At 39.0% G+C, this 14,602-nt stretch overlaps 1 protein-coding gene across 3 annotated transcripts in view; it reads right to left on the bottom strand.

The window, feature by feature from the left end:
• The window catches only part of LOC137167996 (trinucleotide repeat-containing gene 6A protein-like), a 43,576-nt gene that overhangs the window by 27,633 nt on the left and 1,341 nt on the right, over nucleotides 1–14,602 (bottom strand). For all 3 annotated transcript variants that reach the window (XM_067570390.1, XM_067570389.1, XM_067570391.1), the window contains exons 2-3: nucleotides 13,456–13,507; nucleotides 5,777–5,875 (exon numbers count right to left, since the gene is read on the bottom strand). The gene's annotated coding sequence lies outside the window, so the exon portion shown is untranslated. The remainder of the gene's footprint in view (nucleotides 1–5,776; nucleotides 5,876–13,455; nucleotides 13,508–14,602) is intronic.

Raw genomic sequence — 14,602 nt, 5'->3', positions numbered from 1 at the left:
CCGAAATACAGAAATAATCGAAAGAAAAACGAGAAAGAGTGGAAAGGTAGAGCAGTGCCCGCAGAATAGACCTGTTCCCTCCAGCACCTGTTCCCAGCAGTAACAGGGCCCTTCCAGAAAACGGAGTTGTTTACTTCAATGAATCTTGACTCAACCTTCTAACACAGAAAGTCCTGTCAACCCCAAAGCATCTGATTCAATGCGGCGATGCAGGCAAACTGTTTATCCTTATAAGGCAATGCAAATCAAGATAATGCAGAAAGACATTTAACACTTTACATCAGGCAGTGCTCATCGCGTATTAAGACATTATTGGATACACCTGCACAATTTGGGGTGATATTTTTTTTCTGAGCAATATTGCCATTACAATTTAAAATTAAGTTATTTTCCATACAAAAAAATCCCCAGTTTACATAGTATGATGTAAATGTGTCTACATACACTTAAAGTAAGTCTTAAAATTGTCAGGATTTTTACTTAGATGGCTTATTTGGTCATCTGTTTAGCTAGTTAGGAAATTATATATTGCACATCACTATTAACGTCGCTCAACCCTAGTGTACATAAGCATGTTCATTGCTGCAGCTCAGTACATAGTGTACAGTTTGTTCCCCTTTCCCCCTGCTTCCATCTGAGAATGGCTTTCATTAGGGCCCCTGGAGTTGGCAGCAACCCGACTGCTGCTATCATCTTACAGACAGAGTGGGCTGGGGGGGAGGGAGGGGGGGGAATATAGGGACAAGACACAAAGAGAGAGAGTGAGAGAGTGGGGGAGAGAGAACGAAATATGAACAAAAGAATGGGAAAAGAGAGAAGACAGAGAGAAGAGGAATGTGAAAAAGGAGGGACAAATAGGCAAAAAGAGCCTGTCATTGAGGCTGATGTGAGAGGAATGCAGCTGCAGTTTCTAACATGTATAAAAAGCAAAGAGGTCAACCTCCTAAAGTCAGTGGCACATGAATCCTGTACAATGTGTACTCGGTTTGACAGACAAAGCAAGAAGCAAAGAAATCAGTGTGAAAGAGGCAAAGTGGACAACATGCTGAAGATAGCAGTAAAGAAATGATAAAATTAACCATTACAAAAAGTGTTTTACGCCTGTTTTCTACCTTGCCAGTTACATAAACTAACCTGGAGAGTAGGAGGGGAACAGAGGTGGATCTAAACCAAGATACATCTGAATACACATGGTGTTTTTGGTTTTTTTTGAATGAATGAATGTTTGTTAAACAGAGACAGTCCCTGTAATAAATACAAATATCTTTATACGGACATTTGAGGGTTTTCTACTCCGCTAAAAATAAAAGATAGGCTGGTAGAAATTAATTTTGCACTAATCAAAACTGTAATCCTATAGAGTGTGAAACTGAGACACTTCACTTGTTTTAAATGTTTAGGAGACCTCGTAAACTTCTCAAGGTCCATCTTTTGTTTCCTAAGAATCTCTTTTCTTCCCCATATATAACAAATAACTGTGTTTTGAGTTTAGAGGTAGCTCAATTTACCTGAAATGGGTATAGTTTTAGATCATTTGTTCTAGGTTTAAAAGTGAATCCAAACAATTACTGGAGACACTTATATGGTCAAAAGATGCATTGTACAAGCTTTGCGCTGTTTTAAAACACTCTGAATGTAGTGACTGTCAACTGAACAATGTTTTTAGCTAAAGGCACTTTTCATGTGTCCTGCAGTTGCATAGCAACTGCAAAATCTATTTGAAGCATGGTGCCTTGTTGTCAAAAGCTGACATATTTTTTTAAATAATTTGCATGCCAGTAAAACACATCAGAACCTCAGCACCATTGGTAAGAAAACAAACCTCAACGAAATAAAAACTGAAAATTAGGGCTGCACTAAGGGTGGGTGGTATAACTGGTAAAACAAAAAATCCCACCTGGGGAGATAAATGATAACTCACTCACCAGTGTTTCCCTATATTCATTGTTCAGCAGCACACCACTGCTGCAGAATTATGAGTGCCACTGCTAAAATTTCCCATGATCATTAATATCAATGGGCTACTAATGATTTTCACTCGCACGGTGTGCAAGCATGATAACACCCCACGTTATCATGGAAGTGTTTTGAGTCATTGACCAGTGCATCAAATCCCAGAATCCTCCCTCTCCTCATTCTTCAAAAGGACATTTAAGGGCAGTGCGTAATGTGTGTGCATAGTGAGTGTGTGGTTGAGTGAGTGCAGAGAGTGCAGCAGAAAAGTGAAGGTGAATGCAAGCAGAGCAGAGGAAAAGGTTAGCAGTTAGTTGTCAATATAATAGTAAATGTACAGTACAGGCTACAGTGGGTGAGTTAATAAATGCTGCAGCTTCTCAAAACCAAGAAAAGTCTCGTCTGTTGCTTCCACAACTGCTGGAAAAGTGAAGGGGGTTAGCCCCGTAGTTGGCAACAATGGGTTAGCCTGACCTGACCAGGCTCACTTAACGTGGACTGACCTTTAAGGTGGACCAGCTATTCTCATTTCAGTGTCAATATCAGTCGCTCCTAAAGTGAGAAATGTCTGGCTTCCAAGTCTCTCCCGAGTTGGAATCAGCAACCCCCCACTCATCGCACTGCACAAACACCTCTATTTTACACTAAAACAAATGTACACTTGCATGGTAAGAAAAACTGAAGAAATAAGAGACAAGCAGTATTGCATGTCTGACAAAAATTGGAGCAGATTACACACTCGAAGATTCCTCATTCATGGTCATGTTTCGTCATCTTCTGATCTTACCTTTGTACTGCTGTGTTTGAAAATCTGCTCTAGCTCTGACACAAGCAAACTGTCAAACATCCCTCATACTCACGGACATGTTTAATTTTGAGGGCTTGTTTTTCTGCCTCTTCATATTGTATACACTTTATACAATACAGTACTTTTGACAGATTAAAAATGATCTTTCATGTGATTATGCTTACACTCAGTTGAATTTGTTGGGGCAGCCCAACCTTAATCTATTTCCTGGAACTGAAAACCAGAAAAAAAGCTCGTTAGGGAAGACCCTGTTGTTAAGGCAACGTTCCTAAACACTCCCAGCTCCTTCGGGCTTGTCCAAGCAAGATAACAACAGGATAAGCACATGCCAGTGTCTCACTCTCATATATGCGAAAACCTCTTATTAATCTATAGGTAAGTTAAGGGGAAACCTGGGCATGAAAGCAGCAGTCTGCATTTTTCCTGCTTCAGCTTCTAGTTTCACATGATTTCAACATGAAAGACTGAAGAGCATGAGGAAGTGTTACGAAAAGGTGTAATTTACAGGAGTGCACGTGACTGTGTTGTGCATGTCTGCATCCTTTTCAAAACAGTATGCGGTGCATGAGATTGCATTTGCAGTGTATGTGCAGTAGCAGATAAGCGCACTTGTCAGGCTTTCCACTGCTGTCACGTCAGCTATGGGAGGAGTTTGGAGGGGTACACACAAACCAAACTCAATGTGCAAAAGCACACGCTTCAGGTTTCTGCTTATGACTCATTTGCAAGGTTTTGTCCATTAATCAGTCACTCTACAGTCACGTGTGTTCCCACACCCAAAGTGGTAGCTCTTTCCATTTGGTATTCTGAGGAATTACTCTAAAAATTGTTTAAAATTAATCAATAAGAGTGTTGTTTTTTACCTTTCAAGTTGATTTTTTGAGCCCAGCAGTGTGTGGATTTGGACATGTCTTCTAGGAGTTGAGCATGCTTTGGTGTTACTGTGCCAACTCTTATCATGTATTGCCAGATTCTTGTCACTACACAAAACTGCAGCACTGAGGCTTGTGAAATTATTTTAAGCTTAAAAGAACCTCTATCTGCTCTTCCAGCCACTCTGGCAGATAACAAGCCAGTGTTTAGGGGTTATTTTAAATTTCCTTGAAATTAATTAATGACTGGGGATTCCATCAGCCAGTTTTACTCCTGCTGATTATCACGCTGTACTAGCATCTGTTTACATGTTTCTATCACTGATTGAACAAATTCAACAATGAAAGTGCTGCCCGGCAGTATAAATTATCAGATATATTCAAATCACTCAGACAAGGTATTTACATTTGTCCTGTTTGTCATGTCTTTTGAGCATATCTCTAGTGTGTAGGGCTGCAACCGATGACTATTTTCATTACTGACTGATCTGATTGTTATTTTCTTGATTAATCTATTAAACGTTTGGTCTATAAAATGACAGCAAATGGTGAATGCCATCACAAGTTCTCAAATCCCACAGTGACATCTTCAAAAATTGCTTGTTTTGTCAGAAAAAGTAAATCCAGATATTTATTGTACTATCATATAGGAAAGACAAGTCGAAAATCCTAATATTACTGAAGCTGGAACCAGAGTATATTTGTTTTTAAAAAATATCTAAAATTTATCAATTATCAAAATTGTTTCAGGTTAGTTTTTTGTTAATCCACTAATTGGTTCATTTCTACTGGTGTGTGTGATGAAAAACAGAATTATGTCATATTTCTGCTAAATTCGAGACCAATGATAATTGAACTGGCGCATGCTAAAGAGCTGCTGACCTGGGAGAAAAACTGGCCTGTAGACTCCAGCTACCTTTACGTATAGACATAGTCTTTCAGAGTAACGATAATTACACTCCTGTTATTGTGTAACCATTACCTGGGGAGAAGAGCTACCATGACAATAAATGGCTGCGTCAGTTCACAGTCTGGTACTACAGAGATTTAAACTACTTGACTGTTTGTACACATAACCAAATCTAACAATATAGGAAGAGAGTGAAACAGAGTCAGAGACACAACAGGACGACTGAAAAAGAGCAATTGAAACATGAAGGCACACTCAAGGTCAGAGATAGAGGCTATCAGAGTTCCAGCCTACACCAGTCATGACAGTAGTTTCAGCTGTAACCGTAGTAGGCTAGTACACACAGGACTCGATGGAAACTGTAACAGCAATTCAAATGGAAAACAGCACTACGTCACATGGCAAAGTACACCAGCACTGTCACCAGAGCAAAGCACATTGCACTACAGCGGCAGACAAATAGGGATAAGACCCAGATCATGCAAGGACGACAAAAATGTTGGGGAAAAAAATGTAGTATAACATTTATAATTTTAATAGTTATAAATCAATTGGAGTATTGGTCTTTCCCTTTCAAGTTGATGTTTTGAGCCAAGCAGTCAGTGGACTTTCTTAAGCCTTCTGGGAGTTGAGCATGCTCTGCTATTTTATACTGTGCCAATTGCTATCATGTATTGCCAGATTCATTCTCCACACATAACCGCAGCGCTGAGGGTTGTGAAACTATTTTAAGTTTATTGTGATCCTTTTTCTACTACCTAGAACTGGGTCGATATTCAATATTAATCATATCCTTGGTTTTTCTGCGGAATTGTATTTGGTGCTTGGCAAAATTTAACACTGAGAAAACACTGACAAATGGGCTTTACTTTTTTAACAACACACTGGCCATTAAAATAGCTCTGTGCAAGGTGAAGTTGTTGTCCTAGAAGCAGCACTTGCTGATAAATCACAAAGACAACAAGTCCTCAAAGAGGGAGACAACCTTTACAATGCCAAATCAATAAAAACAACCAGACCTAGGGCTAAGAAAAAATATTTTCTTTTATCAACATTCAGTGAGATAATGATTTTACAATATTCTGTTGTCCAAATTATTGACTCCACTTTAGTTAACAGTAAACGAAATTAACAATTATTTATTGAAGGTTGAATTTCACACTTGAAAGACAAATTCAACTTCTCCACAGCTCCTGAAAAGACGAGACCAAATACCATGACATCTTCTCTCACCTTTTGTCCAGTCCTGTATCTTCTTATCCTCCTTCCTCGTCACACACTCCGTCTCTCTCTCTCTTCCATCCACTGTTCTTCCCTCTGTGGGTGTGTTCCCTGCAGATGATACAGGAGGAGAAATCATTACTTGCACTTAAATTGCTATTGCATTTTGTGTTTAATGTGGCACAATGGCAACGTGTGAAAAGAAAATGTGTGAACCAAAGATGATGGGTGATTTTTGATATTTTAATCTCTCTCTAATCCAAGCCAAACTTTAGGGACTGAGTGTTTTCTTTTTGCTACAAATTGAAATTCAACACAATGAAATCGAGGAGCAGAAATCCAAACTAATATCAGTTTATACAGAACCAAAAAACTGTCATGGCAGACAGGGAGCTCCTACATCAGCAAGTGATGTCTTTAATGTTTCGCAAATTCACAGGACCATCACGAGTCATCAGTCGGACAAAGCAAACAACTTGGCCTCAGGGAACTTGCAGTGGGCATTTTATCTGATTGACGTTTTATAGACCAAACTCACTTGATTAATCAAAAACAAAATGTGACAAATTAATCTAGAATGAAAATCCTTGTTGGTTACAGGCCAGATCTAATCCCCTTCTTTTTAAGTCTATGGTGCTGTGCTTTAATAATGTGTTTTCAAAAGACAGAGCACTTTCACATTAATTATTACTTATTCTGAACGTAACTGTATTTCAACAGTTTACACTGCCTGATAATGACATGAAACAAAATGAAAACATTTCAAAACAGAAAGACGGGTGCACTTAAACATCTGTATTAAAACATTTTCACTACTTTAGGGTGAGTAAAATATTACTCTTTTTGGCTCCCAAAAAGAAATCTTCCTATCAGTGTCATATTAGTTTGTAATCAGACTGTGGCTATCCCTCAGTGAGTGTTAAGTTTAGCTGCATTGGGCCCTGTGGGTGTGCCATTTAGCCTGCAGGAGAAAGCTGCGGGCTGCAGTCTAATCCGTTAATGGGATTACAGCACAGCACTTACCTTTGCTATAAACAGACAGACGTACAGAGATGCTGAAACAACTCATATAGACAGGACTGCAACATTAAATGTATAATCATTTGGTAACATTTCAGTTAAATAATAACACAAAGAAAAACTGGTGTTGAACGTCACCGTCACACAATGCTGATAAAATGTTCTGCATAAAAATCAATTAAAATGTTTGCTAAACTGAGACAATAAATCAGAAAACTGATGAAAATTTTAAGTATAATCAGTGATTTATAACGCTTTTTGTGACCTGGTGTTTTACATATTCAAATATGCATGGGGGAGATGTAGCTCTGAATTGCTTTGAGCAGCAGTGATCAGAAATTATGCTGCCTTCTGTATGTCTACAGGACATCTATATGAGAGAAAAAGGCCTTGCACATCTTTATTTCATGCAGGACATTTGTATTTTAGTGTTTTCTGTGGAACTACGGTTGCAGACTGATGATCAGAAATCTGATGCTGACCAGAGAAAAGTCTCTGATAGCAGTCGGAAGAATGGGTTAGCCACATGCATTGCTATTTGCCACAATGTGTTTTTGGATACGATCACCAAAAGTCGGCTAAGTCAGACACTTATTTGAATGTTTTCCCTTAACTATTCTTATGTGTTTACATAGCAGCTGAAATCATCAGCGGTTTGGTTTTATCTGTTGTAATTAAACTGTAAATGCACACACAGTGTCCTTTTTTTGCTACCACCTTCAGTCACCACCCCCCTCCCTCCGTTCCCACACTTCCCCCTCTCGTCTCCTACCCAGCCCCACTCCTTTCCAACCATCAAGTGCTTCAGCAGATGGTTCTGGGTTCAACAACAACAACAGCAGAGCATGGTGGGGGCCCTCCTGGAGTGCACACATACACACCACGGACAGCATCTGTTTATGAATGGGCCGACAATTGCCCATCCCCCGACAGCTACAGCTGACAGAGGGAGGGGGGGCTCCACAAGTCACCAAAAGCAAAAGGAGGGATCAAGAAGAACAAGGCAGTCAGAACAGGGGGAGGGAAAGACAAGAAATAGGGGACATCAAAGTTTCAATTGCAAATATGTTTTATGGTTTGTTTTATCCTATTCTAGTGCCAGATGGTACTGGGGAAAAAAAACAAAAACACAGAAAACCAAATTGTATACCCTGCATATAAACAGCTGACAAATATCAGGATATCTGCTATAAAACACATTATTGTATAAGTTTGACTAAAACTTTTTGTTCCTGAAAGCTTTTAACTTAACTGTCCAATTAGGAACACAATAAAACCTTTTTTTTTTTTTTTTTTTCAATTGAGCAATTTTTTAATTACAAAATATCTTGAGGTAGGGATACATCTGCCATGTCTTAAACTCCCCATGAAATAAAAAAATACATTTTCCCAGTTTTAATCCTGTGCCCCTGTGTTAATTGTTTATCTCTTGTTAGATGCCAAATATATGTATAAAAAAAAAAAAAAAAAAAAAAAAAAAAAAAAGTATCAGAGTATATTTATATCAAAATGCCTGTCTTTTCTATTCCTGTAAGAGTATTCCTGTAACAGTTTCAAATGTTTGACAACTCATCCTACTCTCAGGGGCATTGACAAAAATTCATCCAATCAAATGAGACTTGAGCGAGTAGCTAGCCACACTGGTCAAACAAAATCGCACTTCAGTGTTTGTGGGTCGCATAAGTTAACAGAGCAATATGGAGAGAGATAAGAAGAGACTTTCCAGAGTTGGCATCTGATAAGACTTGTGGATGTTAATCAAACTGGACTTTGTGGTTTGTATTTCATTATCTCATTGGAGCCTGTAGCAGCAAGCTGACACCTCAGTCTCTTGCATTTTTTTTTGATGAAGGGATGTTTATGATTTGAATACAACCATAGTAGGCACTCACGTTAACTATCACCTTTTAAGTTCCTGGCTATAGGTGAGGTATGTGTCTAAGTGTGTCAGGACAGGGGTCAAGGTTCAGGAAGGTGGACTCGCATAGAAAAAAAAAAAAAACATATCACAAGTTGGCTCGCCCAGGACTGGCAAGTCACCTAATTAGTAATTTCAAATAATTCAAAATTATTATCTTGGTTTTTATTTTTTCACTGCCTGAGAAATGTACTTTAAATGTTATATTTTGACTTATTCTACCTTTTTATTCTGTATGTGGGCCATAATTCAAAACATGAGGAAATTATAGCTTTAGGAACATGCTAAACTGGATTACCAAAACTTCTTCCCTAATCTAGGTTACCTCAAAGTTGATAAGTACACACGCTGACCATGTGCTTTCTGTTATTGTTTTTATATGAGTCTGTTAATATACAACTGTAATAAATCAGGCAAGTAATATAATTTCTTGTTTGCCTGGAGGGTGCTGGACCACAAGTACTTATGAACCAGATGCACTAACTTTAGCATGGACAAAATTGTAGTTATATTCACTGCTATGATATTCTTGAGGCATTGTAATAAACCTATCTTATATTCACTACATAATGGGAAAATTTAATTGTGAAGAATTTACAGGAAGTGCAATGTGTTCCTCACCGAATTAACTGTGCTAAAAAACCATCGAAATAACAACATAATGAGATATTTGGAGCCATTTGCTCAGCGGATCAATTAGAAATAATGCAGCAACACCATAACGTTAGCGAAGCAGAGAACTTGCGCATTGTGCATGGAGCAGTTGACCATATAAAGAAATCCATCATGAGCCGACGTCAGCTCAGGCTGAGTAGAAAAAAACATTGGAAACCGAGCGTTCAGAGTAGTCTGAGCTTTTTGCTCACAGGGATTACTTCTACATACGTTTACCTCATTATTTGACACATCAGCCACTTTTAACATGAGCATCCGACATTGTGACATTATATACATATGTCTGAAAATAAGGAAAAAATATAATAGGTCCCCTTTAAGTTATGAAATGATACTCTGTCCAAATGCTTAAATGGGTTCATTTTTGCATCGGTCCATCTGGCCAATGTCTAATTAACGTATCAACATCAAGCAAAAACATTTACTTCAAGCTCACTTGGCAAGAAACTCAAGCTCAGCAAGAAAAAGGCAATTTCATTTCCAACTCAAGTATACTGTCCACTATAGACACAACTCCATCATATATCACTTAAGACACACGCAAAGCTACTGCATTATTTGACAACACGGAGAGGAGCCAGTTTCACTGTAGCACACACATCGCCAAACCGATGAACAGGAGATGCTTTCCAAAAATATCTTGTCTCTAAATATGGTCTTTGTAGTGTTTAAAGAGGATAAAATAACAATCTGGACAGTCGATTCCACTATTAAGCGCATACCTTTTGGTTTTTCCATCTTGAGAGAGAAGGAGTGCTGAGGGGGGATAAGAGCAGCTGACAGATGAAAGACAAGGAAAATAGTTGTGAAAGGTCACAAGCGATGTTATGCACAGCTTTGCGGCACAGTAGGTTAGACTAATAACTTTTTCAACAATTTGGGTTACCCGAATGTCCTGGTAAACAAAGTAAACTGGGGAATACTATGTTCTCAAAGCATTTTGGTTCACATTTTTAAAAAGTGCTTATTATTCCATCTCTATAGTCATTATTTTGGCTAAATTTCTTTCAACTTTGTCTCCGTCTTTCTCTGTTAATGTTGGGGGATGAGCTACATTCAGTTAAGTTTAAAGCTACCTCTGCCTCCTACTTGCCTTTTCTGTCAACTCTTTTCTGCCTGCTGTCAAATAAAGCTGAAACACTTTAAAAATAATCAAACTATATTTGGGTTTCTGAGGAGGTAGAGATCAGACATCTGAGGCTTCAGACTACTCCATCCTTAAGACCCCGTAGGAGTGTTTTTCACTCCCAGTATTGACTCATGCAGTGAAGCCAGCAAGGACTTTTAAATTTATAGGAGAGAGTATCGATTCTATTTGTAACCTTGTGGAAGTAGTCATTTTCTCACAAACATACCAGACATACACCCAAACATAACCGATAGACACTTGCATCCACATATGCACGCTCACAAGGGTTTGTCTGTCCTTGAAGAACAAAAGCCAGAGGATAGTCGCGTGGCTAATTTGCATGTACAACACCACATCATTTGCATCAATTTGCATTAGCATGTTCTCACCAGGGCTTAACACTGGAGGCCCGTTCAGAAAAGCCATCACTCAATTAGGGGATGACAACAAGTTATCTCCTCATCACAAACAGCCCTACAGTGAAGGCTTTGTGAGGCTGACATTGAAAGATATGACATTTCCAGCCTATCTCTATTAAATCAGCCATTTGTATAGCGCAGTCAAAATCAGGACGGTTCATTTCAGGTCACGGTCAGTTAAGAAAGGCAATATGATATTTCTGGCTGGAAAGGTGGTTTAATTTTACTGCTGGCAGAGGAGGGTGGGGCAAGCCATGAATCAAAATATTTCCTATGGCCATCATACTTAACTGGCATCAAGTAACATACAAATGCAAATAGTGGAAAGAAGGGAGTCCCTTGAAATATTAGATCTAAATATTTGATACTTTTGTTGTGCAGGTTTAAATCCAAAACCATTATATCAGGGATGAAAATGGAATTGAGGTCAAAGTTTTGTTAAGTTTCTGTTAGCTCACCAATGTCAGCTACACTAATTTGACTCAAAATGCAAAGCCTTCTCCCATCCACATGGCTGAACAACTTCCTCGTGTAAAATGAGCTTTGCATCCTGTCTGAGCTTGCACAGGTCAACAGCATCAAATGCTCAATTTTAGCTCCTTGCTAGTTTTCAGTCTCATGATCCATCTGCAGGTGTGGCTTTACTGCTCCGAGGGGCAATGGTCAACTATTTGATCCCCTTCCAAGGTAGCTACGTTGCAACAGCCTAGGAATTTACAGCACTGCAGTATTAAATTCCAAATAAGAATATGTGAATGTTGACTATTTCATGAGAAAGTCGTTTGATATAACTTGAGACTCTAAGAGTGCTCTGACGTCACTACATAAACTTTTTGTGAAGGGTTTTCACATTATTACATAAATCAAAAGTGAAAGTGAAGCTAGATAGAACATTGTTCCGTGAAGCCAAAAGTAGTAACATTGCAACAGTGGTCATAACAAATCTAGCTGCACACATTATTTTTCCATTGTATTAGAATAACAATGCAATGAGTTCACAAGCAATATCCTGGATGTGTGAGAATCTGTGAAGAAACTGGACGGTGAGTCTGTGTCTCAAAATTGTCTCATAGTCTAGAGCTTTTCTTCTGAATGACTAAAAGGCCTCAGTAGGAGTAGGAGTGTTGAGGATTTATTCGTTTTTTGCCTCGAAGGACGCAATTCCCACTGGTGCCACAAAAGCTATAAATGTATTAAATGTATGTTACGGTGGTTTGCCTTAAATAGAAGCATCCACCAAATGCCATTTGTAAACTTTAGGACCAACTTCTTTTTTAAACATAAAAGTGAAACCACTTTCCAAAAACTATGAAATGAAACTGAGATGGCCTAAAGCAGCACTGCACTGTTGGCAGGGTGTTATTCATGGAACAAAAACAGAGTTTCCAGTTAATCTTTGCAGTAACAGATGTTATGTTGGAGTTAAATTGGAAGAAATGTATTTTAGGCTCATGGTGTTTTTTATTTTTAGATCAAATGAAACACGATTCCCAAGAGGCAAATCATTTGAATGTTAGTGTGGGAAAATCAAGAGCGATAAAACTACAAGTGCGACATGAATAAAAAATATTCCAAGTAATTCACTTAATATAATTTCCCATTATATTACTTAAGCAGCCGTCACTCCTACATACACACAGCTGGAAAATATGTCCCAATGTGAGAAAAATATGAAACATCACCAACTGGCTTTAAAAACTATACGCACACAAACCAACATAATAAAATACCTCACAAAGCCATTGGCTAAATAATATTTTTAAACCATGAAACGCAACAAATATAATAATGTCACAGAAATGGGACTGAACTAACATTAAAAACAAGGCACTTGACTTGTTTCACATTTCAATGGAAGGATGTTTCCAAACACTGACGACAACAGACGCTGTTGGAGATGATACGTGTTGAAGAGCACCGAGTTGATGCACTAGCGCTCTATGATTACAGCACAATCAAAAAAACAATTCAGGAAATTGCACATGATAACAAGATTCATGAACAGATTTAGGATCTAAAAACAGAAAACAGATTAAACAGGGCCATTGGAGCGGGGTGATGGACTAGTTGTGCTCCACAGCTCTTTTGTGCGGCTGCATGTAGACCAACTGTATGGAAACAATGAGCTGCACAAACACCTCTCCACACACAAAACATCAGGACTCTGGCTTCTCATTTAGCGATTTTAAAACAGCAGAGCTTACTCAGCACAATGTGGCCTAGACCAACCCAGACCCTCCAATTCAATTCAAACGGAACTGCATGTGCTTGCATAAGCAGCAGATGCCCATCCCGTGTCCCCCTGACACACACACACACACACACACACACACACACACACACACACACACACACACACACACACACACACAGCCCTGTGGTAACCCACCACACACAGACCACTCACAGAGAAGTGGCTAGAAATGTGATCTAAATTGGTCCTTAGCTCACACACTTAAGATACAAATTTGTGTGTGTGTGTGTGTGTCTGTGTGTGTGTGTGTGTGTGTGTGTGTGGTGGCACACTCACCTGTTAAGATGCTTCAGTTTCTTTGGTGGCAACAGCTTCCAATTCCAAATCTCTAAAAGAGAAAGAATAAATAAGAGTTTTAATCTCTCAGATATCAAAAACCACAACAACACACCTCAATCACAAATAGAAAAACATATCCTGCCTGCCTGCATGCGTACGTGTGTGTGTGTTAGACGTGTGACTGTTCGTGTATTCATCCCAAACTATTCGGTACAGGATGTACGGTTCCGTATGCGACTTTCCTCGGTTCAGCATGCTCCCTGACCCAAACAATAACTGTCAAAATAGTTTAATAATCCACTTATTCCGATATGCAGAATAATAATTCTAGCAATTGAGTTCCAACCGGAGTGTTTTGGCAGTGCACCACTAGGCCGTAGCATGCTCATGGATGTATGCTCGCTGGCTAAGCCAAGTTACCCTGGTTACCCATGCTCATGTAGTGTTGCTGCTGTCATTATTATTAAAATATACGCCGTTATCCCCGTATTTAATCATATAACGTCTCCTCGTCCTCCTCCCCTCTCTGCTTTTCACTCCTCCTTTGCATGAAGCTGTTCAAAACAACTATAAACATTTGATTTCCGACATGGTAGGACCACACGTCGTAACAATCAGTTCCGAGCAACCATAAATCAGCGTAAAACAGCTGTCAGCAGGTGTCCTGACTCCTTGCAGGAAACAGAAGGGTTGTTTTCCTTTTCCACTGCAGCACAACTAAACTGTTTCAGAAATAGTTTTGGCCAATGAGCCATTGTTGGATGTTTACATTTTTCAAAATGAAGGACCAAAATATTATTTTCTTCCTTTCTTTTTCTCCCCCTGCTGTACCGAAAACGTGCCAATTCGTGACCCCACAACTGAGCTACATACCGAACCATGAAATTTGTGTACCAATACACACCTCGTGTCTGTGTGATGCAGTTTTATTGGTTTACTGCGATTAGACAACACCTTGTAAAAACTACATGTGACAAGGTTACAGACTGGTGCTCCTGATTCATCTCTGCTATACCTGAAATTGCAAACATAACTCCCATTAAATGCCTCAAGTTTATTTTTGATGGTGCACAGGTTAACAGACATGCACCTCACCCACACCGTCGATGCAAGGACAAGCAAACACAAACACTACGAGACTCGT

This window comes from Thunnus thynnus, chromosome 17, assembly GCF_963924715.1.
Source record: "Thunnus thynnus chromosome 17, fThuThy2.1, whole genome shotgun sequence".
Lineage (NCBI taxonomy): Eukaryota > Metazoa > Chordata > Actinopteri > Scombriformes > Scombridae > Thunnus > Thunnus thynnus.
This window is presented reverse-complemented; position numbering and strand designations above follow the sequence as displayed.